This window comes from Crocuta crocuta, unplaced genomic scaffold (assembly GCF_008692635.1).
Source record: "Crocuta crocuta isolate KB4526 unplaced genomic scaffold, BGI_CrCroc_1.0 scaffold93, whole genome shotgun sequence".
Classification (NCBI taxonomy): Eukaryota; Metazoa; Chordata; class Mammalia; order Carnivora; family Hyaenidae; genus Crocuta; species Crocuta crocuta.
This window is the reverse complement of record NW_027529641.1, coordinates 4,950,221-4,959,491: the sequence shown is the minus strand read 5'-3', so window position 1 is coordinate 4,959,491 and position 9,271 is coordinate 4,950,221. Positions and strand designations below refer to the sequence as shown.

The 9,271-nt window shown below is 40.2% G+C and overlaps 1 non-coding gene across 1 annotated transcript; it reads right to left on the bottom strand.

Moving 5' to 3' along the window:
* Positions 1-2,337: 2,337 nt before the first annotated feature.
* On the bottom strand, positions 2,338-2,469 carry LOC144230215 (small nucleolar RNA SNORA36 family). The gene has a single exon (XR_013334728.1). It is a non-coding gene; the product is annotated as a small nucleolar RNA SNORA36 family (small nucleolar RNA).
* Between the last annotated feature and the right edge of the window lie 6,802 nt (positions 2,470-9,271).

The window sequence follows — 9,271 nt, the reverse complement described above, 5'->3', positions numbered from 1 at the left end:
GATGAAGGAGGAAGTGTGTTGTTATTATCTGTCAATATTTCCTATGGACCCCCAAAATTTTTAAGTGCCCCCTTGACGATTGCCCTGTAAGCAATGACTAGGTCCCCATTTCATGGAGAATGATCCACAGTTGTGTCAGCAGAGCTTGCCTGCTCCCCGCCCACCAGTGTGACTGTCCAAGACATCTTGAGAAATGAATGTAAAAACCCCTATTGTCCAATCCGAGAATGGCTGTGCATTTTTCCTGCCTCCTGCAGTCACAGTCAAAGCAGATGGTAATGGTCTGAACTCTCATTTCACCAAGCCAAGCACCTACTCTAAAGGTCAGACAAGGTGGGCAGAGAGCAGAGCCTATAGAATGAGACCCCCAACTCCCCCCCCCAGCATAAAGCACTCTGAGAAAATGAATTACATGCAGCAGCAATTTCCTTTCCATGTAGGCACTCGGTTCCTACTACTGAGCCTCTGAACCCTAAAATATCCTGCTGTCTCTTTCCCTCTGGGTGAATGCAGTGGGGACAGCACCAAATTAAGAGAGCACCAAATTAAGTTCAAGTGCAGGTTCTGTGTATGGTGGAGCATGCTTTGGCCTTGAGCCTTTATCTGTGGAATGGGGATAATACACAGGGGTGGTAGTCAATGGGAGGTTCCATGAGCTGAGACAAAGTGAAAGTACTTAATGGCACAGAAATCTCTGCAGCCGGAGGTAGTTTTGATATAACTACATTTCTATTCCTTTTTCTTACCCATCTTCTGTTCTCGCTAGCTGCCGTGTTTATGGTACTCCTCCTGACTCAGGGGAATCCAAGGGTGAGGATGTACTGGGGTTGCAGGAGGAGGAGGTAGTGCTCTATTGTTTATTTATATGCTTATTACTGGCCGGTCATATTAGCATGTCAGCTGCACCAAGGCAGGGTTCACTGAGGTGTCTACTGCCGCAACTCTGGACAGTGCCTGGGCTCCCTTACCCACAGTTTTTTGGATAAAGTTTATTTTTTATTTATTTTTGAGACAGGAATAGAGAGTGAGGGAGGGAGGGGCAGAGAGAGAGAGGGAGAGAGAGAATTCCAAGCGGGCTCCGCACTGTCAGCGCAGAGCCCGATGTGGGGCTCGAACCCACAAACCGCAAGATCATGACCTGAGCTGATCAGGAGTCGGACACTTAACCTACTGAATCATCCAGGCACCCCCTTTACCCATATTGCAAGTTATCACTATTATATCAATGTCATCATTGATATTTACAATTGACCTATTGTTGGTTGTAGATTATGTAAAATAATTTCAATGATGTAATAGTATCAATGACTTAATAATATATCAATATGATAAATTATAAGTCCCCCACTCCCACCCCCCATTAAGAAGAAACTGCTGGACACAAGAGAGAACTTTACATCAGCTATGCTAGTCGGGTTGTTGCCCTTTGAGATCTGTCACTGGAATATTGGAACTTCAGGCTTTGAGCTAGAATACACACTTTACATATGTTCTCACAGAAATCTCCTTGAAGCTTCTGTTGCACCCCCAGGAGCCTTTTCTTCTCTCTTTTGAATTTTTTTTACTTTTTAAAGTTTATTTATTTATTTTGAGAGAGAGAGAGAACTCCAAGCAGGCTCCACATGTCAGTGCAGAGCTGGACACAGGGCTTGAACCCACCAACTGTGAGATCATGACCTGAGCTGAAATCAAGCATCGGATGCTCAACTTACTGAGCCATCCAGGCACCCCATTCTCTCTTAATACATCTTTGATGAACTCCAGAGAAACTTTCTATTCTACACAGAATGTCCAAAGCTTTATTTTAAAAAATTCTACAGCTCCTGATCTCATTTATGTTGTCAGATGAATCCTCCTGCTGGCAAAGCTTGTGAGGGCTGGGATTTCCATGAAGCCTTCCTTTAGTTCAGGCTCATGAAGAAAGAATCATCTCAGGGTTTCCTTCTTTCTGCAGGAAGATCTGGGAGCCAGGTTCAGGACACCCGGTGGGAAATTGAGGAGGCATTTTTTCTGCCCAGGGCACAGTCATTGCCTGTTGCATCCTAGTTGGGCGACTAAAATCATAGAAAATGAGATTTCTTCTTTCCAGAAACTAGAGCTTGATAGAAAGATTATAGAGAATGTCAAAAACTTAAAATAGGAAAAATGAAGGTGAGGTTTGACCTGGAACAGAAAGAGCCAGGAGGCTACCTGCTAGAAATCACAGGGGACAGCTAGCGAGGAGCTGGGGACAGAGCCACATGACAGTCAACTAACCAGGAGTCAGTGCTTTGTCAACTAGCTCTTTTTGTTTCCGTTGTCTGTTTCCCTTTAGTTTTCTCTTAATTTCTTTTTTCATTTTGTAGGCCGGGAGATAAATGAATAGAATAATATTTTCTATCCAATCATTTTTCCTAGCCCGTTTCAATGTTCCAAAGTTCAACTAACAGAACAGGGAAGCCACCCTGAACTGAACTCAACACTTTGGAATAGTTTTCTCTTAATTTCTAAAAAAAAAAGTGTGTGTGTGTGTGTGTGTGTGTGTGTGTGTGTGTGTGTGTGTGTGAAAATGCCCCCATCCTGCCCTGGTTCTCTAAGGGAAGATGAGGAAAGTTCTGGAAACTGTCATCAGCCAGAGACAAAGGAGAGTAGAAGCTGTGAATGAGGAGCCATGACCATGCAGCCTTCCCATGTTCAGGAAACTCTGTCATCCCTCCTTTCTCTTTACAACAAACCTGATACATATTCAAGGTCAGTTAGAGAGAGTTTACTGAACCCTACTGGGGAGGGAAAACTCAGAGAGAACCCCCCAGGACAGCTCCCCCCTCCTATGCAAACAGCCTCTCAGCCAGCTTTGTTTCACGTGGCTTCTGATGACCAGGGTTCCCTGGGTTGTGACAGGTGTTTCTCAAAGGGTTTCAAGGTCAAAGCAGAAATCTCTGTTGCTCCTATAGGACAGCTCAGAGCTGTTTCTACATGTGGCCGGCTGAATAATGGCCCCCAAAGATATCCGGTCTTAATCACTGGAAACACATGTGGTAAAAAGGTCTTTGCAAATGCAGCTAAGTTAGGGATTTTGAAATGGGAGATTATCTGGGTGGTTCCTAAATGCATTCACAAGAGTCCTTAGAAGGGGCAGGCTGAGGGAGATTGGACACAGATGGAAGAGAAGGAGGTGATGTGACCAGAGAGGCAGAGACTGGGGGATGGGCCACAGGTCAAGGACAGCGGCAGCCACCAGAAACTGGGAGAGGCATGAACCAGATTCTCCCACAGAGTCTCCAGAGAGAGAGAGAGCGTGGCCCCGTGGACCCAGAGATACTGGCTTCAGACTTCGGGCCTCCAGAACTGAGAGAACACATTTCTGTTGTTGTTTCAGGTTTGTAGCAATTTGTTACAACAGCCACAGGAAACTCATACTGTGTGTTCAATTAAAACAAAACTACAAGTTTCCTGAAGGCNTTTCAGGTTTGTAGCAATTTGTTACAACAGCCACAGGAAACTCATACTGTGTGTTCAAAAACAAAACTACAAGTTTCCTGAAGGTTTGGGACTCCCTCTGATTTGTTTCCTGTTTAATGTCTAGCCCCCAAATGTTGCTGGGCCTTGCTCATGCTCAATACACTTATTTACTAAAAGGACGGTTTTTCAAAAAAAAGCATCTTTTGATACAAAGTTTGTCCACCTTGGGGAATACTGATTTCTTTTTCACGTGAATCTTTGCAAAGATATGGAGGGAGGTGTTTAAACTGGAAAGATATGGAAGGGGGGGGGTTGGTTTAAACTGCCTTCTTCACTGGGAACCAGGGTCTTCACCTTGGAACGCCCAGCATTTTGCAAAGTGCCTTACGTTCGGTGGGTGATGGGAAAAGCAAGTGGCTGTTGATGTTCAGATTGTGAGGGAAAATATTTATGGGAGTGAATGGCTCTGATCACACATTTGTATTAACAAAAACGTGATGCTTTGAAATGTTTAAATGCTACCCAGGCACTATTTATAGATTCTCCATTTAAAAGGAGAGGCAGTCAGAAATGTCATGCTTGCTCAGCTTTACAGTAATAACACTATTTATTGCAGGGATACAAATAGTAATGCTAGCAATATTTAGCAGTGGCATCCAGCTTCCCGTTTCTCGTGCAAGCTAACGCGGTGCTTTGTGCGTCAGCTGCAAATTAGCAATTACAGTTCTCCTGAAGGGGGCCAGCTTCCTTTCTGTGTACAAGAACGAGAGAAGCCCTTACTCTCCTTGCCTTCCCCCAGCAGGTTTATTTTAGGCTTTTAAAAGAAAAATGCACAGGGGCGCCTGGCTGGCTCAGTCAGAGGAGCATCCGACTCTTGATCTCGGGGTCGTGAGTTCGAGCCCCACGGTGGGCGTAGCGGTTACTTAACTAGATAAAACTTTTTTTTTTTTTTAAAGAAAGATGCACAAAGATATGACCCGAGATTTGTGGGCACTTTGGGGGTGGGGGCGATGCTGGGTGCAGCTCCTTCAGAGCACTCAGTAACGCAAAGCCCTGGAGCCTGCTGCCTGCTGGGTACGTGTGCTTTTCGGTTTACTCAAAGATGAGCTCCTGGGAAGGAGTTTAAGCAACACAGGGGCAAACAGGTGGAAGGTCACGGCTAAAGGCAGGTGGTAGTGGTGGTAGTGGTGAAACCATCCCAGTCTCTGTTTAAGAAAGATTTGTTTTGGGGTCCCTGAGTGGCTCAGTTGGTTAGGCTTGGGACTTTGGCTCGGGTCACCATCTCCATAGTTTGTGGGTTCGAGCCCCGCATTGGGCTCTGTGCTGACAGCTCAGAGCCTGGAGCCTGCTTCAGATTCTGCATCTTCCTCTCTCTCTGACCCTCTCCTGCTTGTTCTCATTCTCTCTCTCTCTCTCAAAGTTAAATAAACATTTAAAAAATGAAGAAAAGAGAAAGATTTGTTTTGAGGGCACCTAGGTGGCTCTGTTTGTTAAATGTCCAACTCTTGGTTTCGGCTCAGGTCGCAATCTCAGTTTGTGGGTTCTAGCCGCATATCAGGCTCCACATTGACAGCACGGAGCCTGTTGGGGATTTTCTCTCCCTCGCCCTCTCTCGTCCCTTCCTTATTCTCTCTCTCTCTCTCAAAATAAACACTAAATTTAAAAAGAAAGAAAGAAAGAAAGAAAGAAAGAAAGAAAGAAAGAAAGAAAGAAAGATTGGTTTTCCCACCACAGAATACATCCCTGTATTAACGAATTCTAAAAGCTGTATAAGAGAGGGACTTACATATCTAGATGGAAGGGGTTGCTGAGAAGCAGACTTGTTTTTAAGTGATTAGTAATAAAAGGTCAAATTGTAGGAATCAAAAAATGTCTAAGAGAAGAAAGCTTTTTAACTCTGAGATCACAGGAGTCAAAGAATGAAACAAGTTCTCACGTTCTCTCCTTTTCCAATAGTTAAGAATAGTTATGTTTTGTTATCAAGGCCAATTACAGTATGGACAATATTTTTTGTTTCACAAGGTAATCTGCATTTTCCCCAGGTTCTTTTGGTAAAGTCAAGTCCTTTGAAAAGAACAATGTTCTGAATCGATGAGGGAGTGAGAGTTTCTGTAAGGTAACTCCTCTCTGTTAAGACTTATTGAGATACCAACCAAAATATCAGAAATCTAGAACCTTTTTAGTGAATGAGCCTTCTTGAGAAAGAAATGAGCCTTCTTAGGAATGATGTGAAAAGAAAGAAGAGCAAACACTTTAAAAGTAAGTGAAAACCTTATTCAATACACACCTTTAACAGCAAGTAAACCATTAAAGCTCCCATCCCTCTTCCTAAAAAGAGCAAGAATCACAGTTAGAACATAGATTATATTTCCTTCTCAAACAAAGAAGAAGGGGAGAGAATGACCACATAATCTGTTGCAGCTTTAAAAACAAATGTAGGGGCGCCTGGGTGGCTCACTTGGTTAAGCTTTGGACTCTTGATCTCCGCTCAGGTCATGATCTGACGGTTCTTGAGATCGAACCCCCCCACCCCCCTCCGCGTAGGGCTCTGCGCTGACAGCGGGGACCCTGCTTGGGATTCTCTCTCTCCCTACCTCTGTCCCTCCCCCCGCTCATGTCCTTGGCCTTTCAAAATAAAGAAACAGAACAAAACAAAACAAAACAAAACAAAACCAACCCAGGAATGTAGTGATTGCTTTAAACAGAACAATCTAGAACAAACTAGAAGCAGGCTGGGGTAGGGGAGAGCAACACTCCAGAATCTTAAATCATTAAGATAAAGGATAAAGTGGAAAATCAAGTGTAAAATTAAAAAAAGATTCAATCCCCCAGGAAAATCATGAAAAAAAAAAGAAAAAAAAATCAAAAAGGGACTCTGAGTTGAAATTATGGTTTTCCAAAACTGATGGTGAGACAGCTTGTGAGAAAGGTCAATAAATGTTAGCTATTGCTGATACTATTTCTCCTAGGGAAAAAGTTAGTGCCCCAGATGCTCATTTAAACTGTAAGCAAATAGAATTTCCAGAACCGATTGAAGAGCTCAGACTGGAAACTGAAGCAGTGTTGAGTATACACTTGATTTCATAGGTATTTAAACTATTCCACATTTCATTCCAAAAGAGAATCTCAGCTGTGTGGGGCAGTTACATAACAGAGAAGCTATAAATAAAGAAAGAATTAGTTCAATCGATATATAAATAAATGAACGGGGCGCTGGGAGAAGAGAGCTATCACCAGAGATCCAGAGATTGGCCCCTTAGACTGCTGTCTGTAATCTTGAGAGCATCCCAATTTTTAGAAGATGCTGCAGTCGGGAGCAGAGCTAAATTTTGAATTCTCAACTCCATGCTTCCCCAGCAAGGGCCCATGGGGTCTGACAAGCACACAGAAAGGCAGCCAGCTAGTGACTCGAACATTCCTCAGTCAAGAACAGAGAATTCAACCATGTTTTCTCAGTGTCCACTGTAAGGTGAACACAAGCCTCTGATGTGAGATTGCCTGTTCCATTCATGTTCTTCTTGAAAATATAATGAAGACTGGTGCTTTTCTGCTTTTAAAAAGTGCTTTAGATTAGGCTCCAATGAAGCAGCTGAGGCTGGAAGCTTCCCAAAGGCAGTGAAAAACTATCTAAAATATTCCTTAAAAGAAAGAAAAGAAGAAAGAGAACCTCAGAGATTGTCTACCAGGTTTAATAGCAGAAAACCCTGCATAAACTCCTTGGCCGTGCCCTTCCCTTTCAGACAGCATTTCCAGAGTTATGGGAATAAACAATCAGCACCAGTGACAGAAAAATAGGGAAAAAAACACTTAAAAATGATTTATCTCAAATATACAAGCTGTGAGGAAATGGGACAAGGAGAAGAGGAGAAGGGAGGTGTAAAGTCAAAGGCACAAAATCCTAAGTGTCAGATTTTTCTCAGCAGTTACTACAGTATATTTATAAAAATATACATTTTTTTCTATTTCTTTTTAGAACTGAATGAGATAAAAGCAATTTAAATATGACTCCCAAGTGAAGAAACAAAAAGAAATATAACAAAAAATATATCCAAAAATAAACATAAAATATGGTCACGATGGTCTAAATATGACAATTGTAAGAGTGTATGCCAATGGATTAAATTTCCCTATTTAAAAAAAAAGTTTCAGGATGTATTTAAGAAAAAAAATCAAGAATATTCTACTTAAAAGGGAAAGAGGGATAGATGTGGAAAAAATAAAAATTATTGATTGGGTCAGAAAATACCAGCCAAACATGTTATGATATTAAAGCAGAAAGCAAAAGAGGGTGATGCAATAGAAGAGAGTTTATTATGTGAGAATCGAAGGCAAAATAATCAGTGAAAACAAAAAGTGTTAAATGTGTATGAACTAAAACACATTGCAACAAACCACGTGGAAGAAATTTGTAATTCTAAGATGAAGTTGGAAGAAACAAAATTGTAGCAGAAATTCCTTAATCCACTATAACAATTAAATGAAGTAGGAAAACATAAGACTTTGCAAAACTGCAATTAATAAGGTTGAATGAGCAATTTTAGGGTGTGAATTTAAAGGGAAAACATCAAATGCAGCAAACTTTCACAAAGAAATTAACAGGAAATTTCGATAAAGGAAAGATACCCTAAATGATATGCACTACATTTATGATCTCACTGCAAAAAATGTTTGTATTTTATTTTAAATTTTAAAAAATTACCAAATGCCAATGAAACAAAGATTCCAACTATTACCTAGTCAGGGAAGAAATTTGAAGTACAGTAACATATCATTTTAAAATATGGAAAACAAATGTAGTACCCATCAAATTCTTGAACTTAAAGGAAAGATATGTTTGGAGAAAACTTCACTGCTTCAAATGTCTTTATTAATAAGAAAAAAAATTTCAAAAACCAGAAATACACTTCTAGAAAACGAACCAAGCACAAACCTCCAGGGAAAAAAATGCATGCCTGATTAAACAAATAAGACAAGAAGTATTCTCTGAAACACTAAAGCTGAGATCTCTTACTTTGAAATGGCAGGGGAAAAAATTCACTAGCAAATTCAGTGAAAAAATTTTTCAGAAATCAGGAAAAAAATTTTATACACTAAAAAGAGGCTGGTATTCATAAGGGAATATGTTACCCATTTACAATGGTGATATTTTTTGGGCATTCAAGAAAAATGGATGATTTTTACCAAAGTTACAGAATTTAAAACATTACAGTAAGAAGCTAAAAATGTAAATAGACCAATAACTAAGGAATAAATTGAGGTTAGCCAAGAAACTGCTTTTCTTGCTACAAAGACATAATGAGTTGAATAAAAAAATTTTCAAATAAAATTATTTACGTAAAACATAAAAAATTTTTGTTAAATATTTATTAGTTTATTCCAGCAGACAAAAAGTGATTCTGTTCTTCCCCTTGGTTACATTACAAAGGGAATCTCTTTCTAGACAAAGCTCTTACAAATGTGAGAATATCTGTAAATAGATTACGACCCTATATCTAAAGTAGTTTTACCATGAACAGGTAGACTTTATTATAGTAATATGTCCAGTTTAATACAATGAGGCTATTTATAAAATACACAATTTAAATAACTTCAGAGCAAAATTTATATGGCCTTAATAAAAGATTAAAATATTTGACAAATTTCAATGCTCTTTTCTGGTAAAAATTTAAAACCAGGAGTAAGAAATACTTCTTTAACATGATAAAACCTGCCAGTCTGTAAGAGAGAAACTTTTGAAGCATTGCATTTAAAAATAAGGAAAAACAATGATGATTTTTGTTAAAATTCTTTAGCATACCTTTGGATATTCTAGCTGTCCTGACAATGCTTT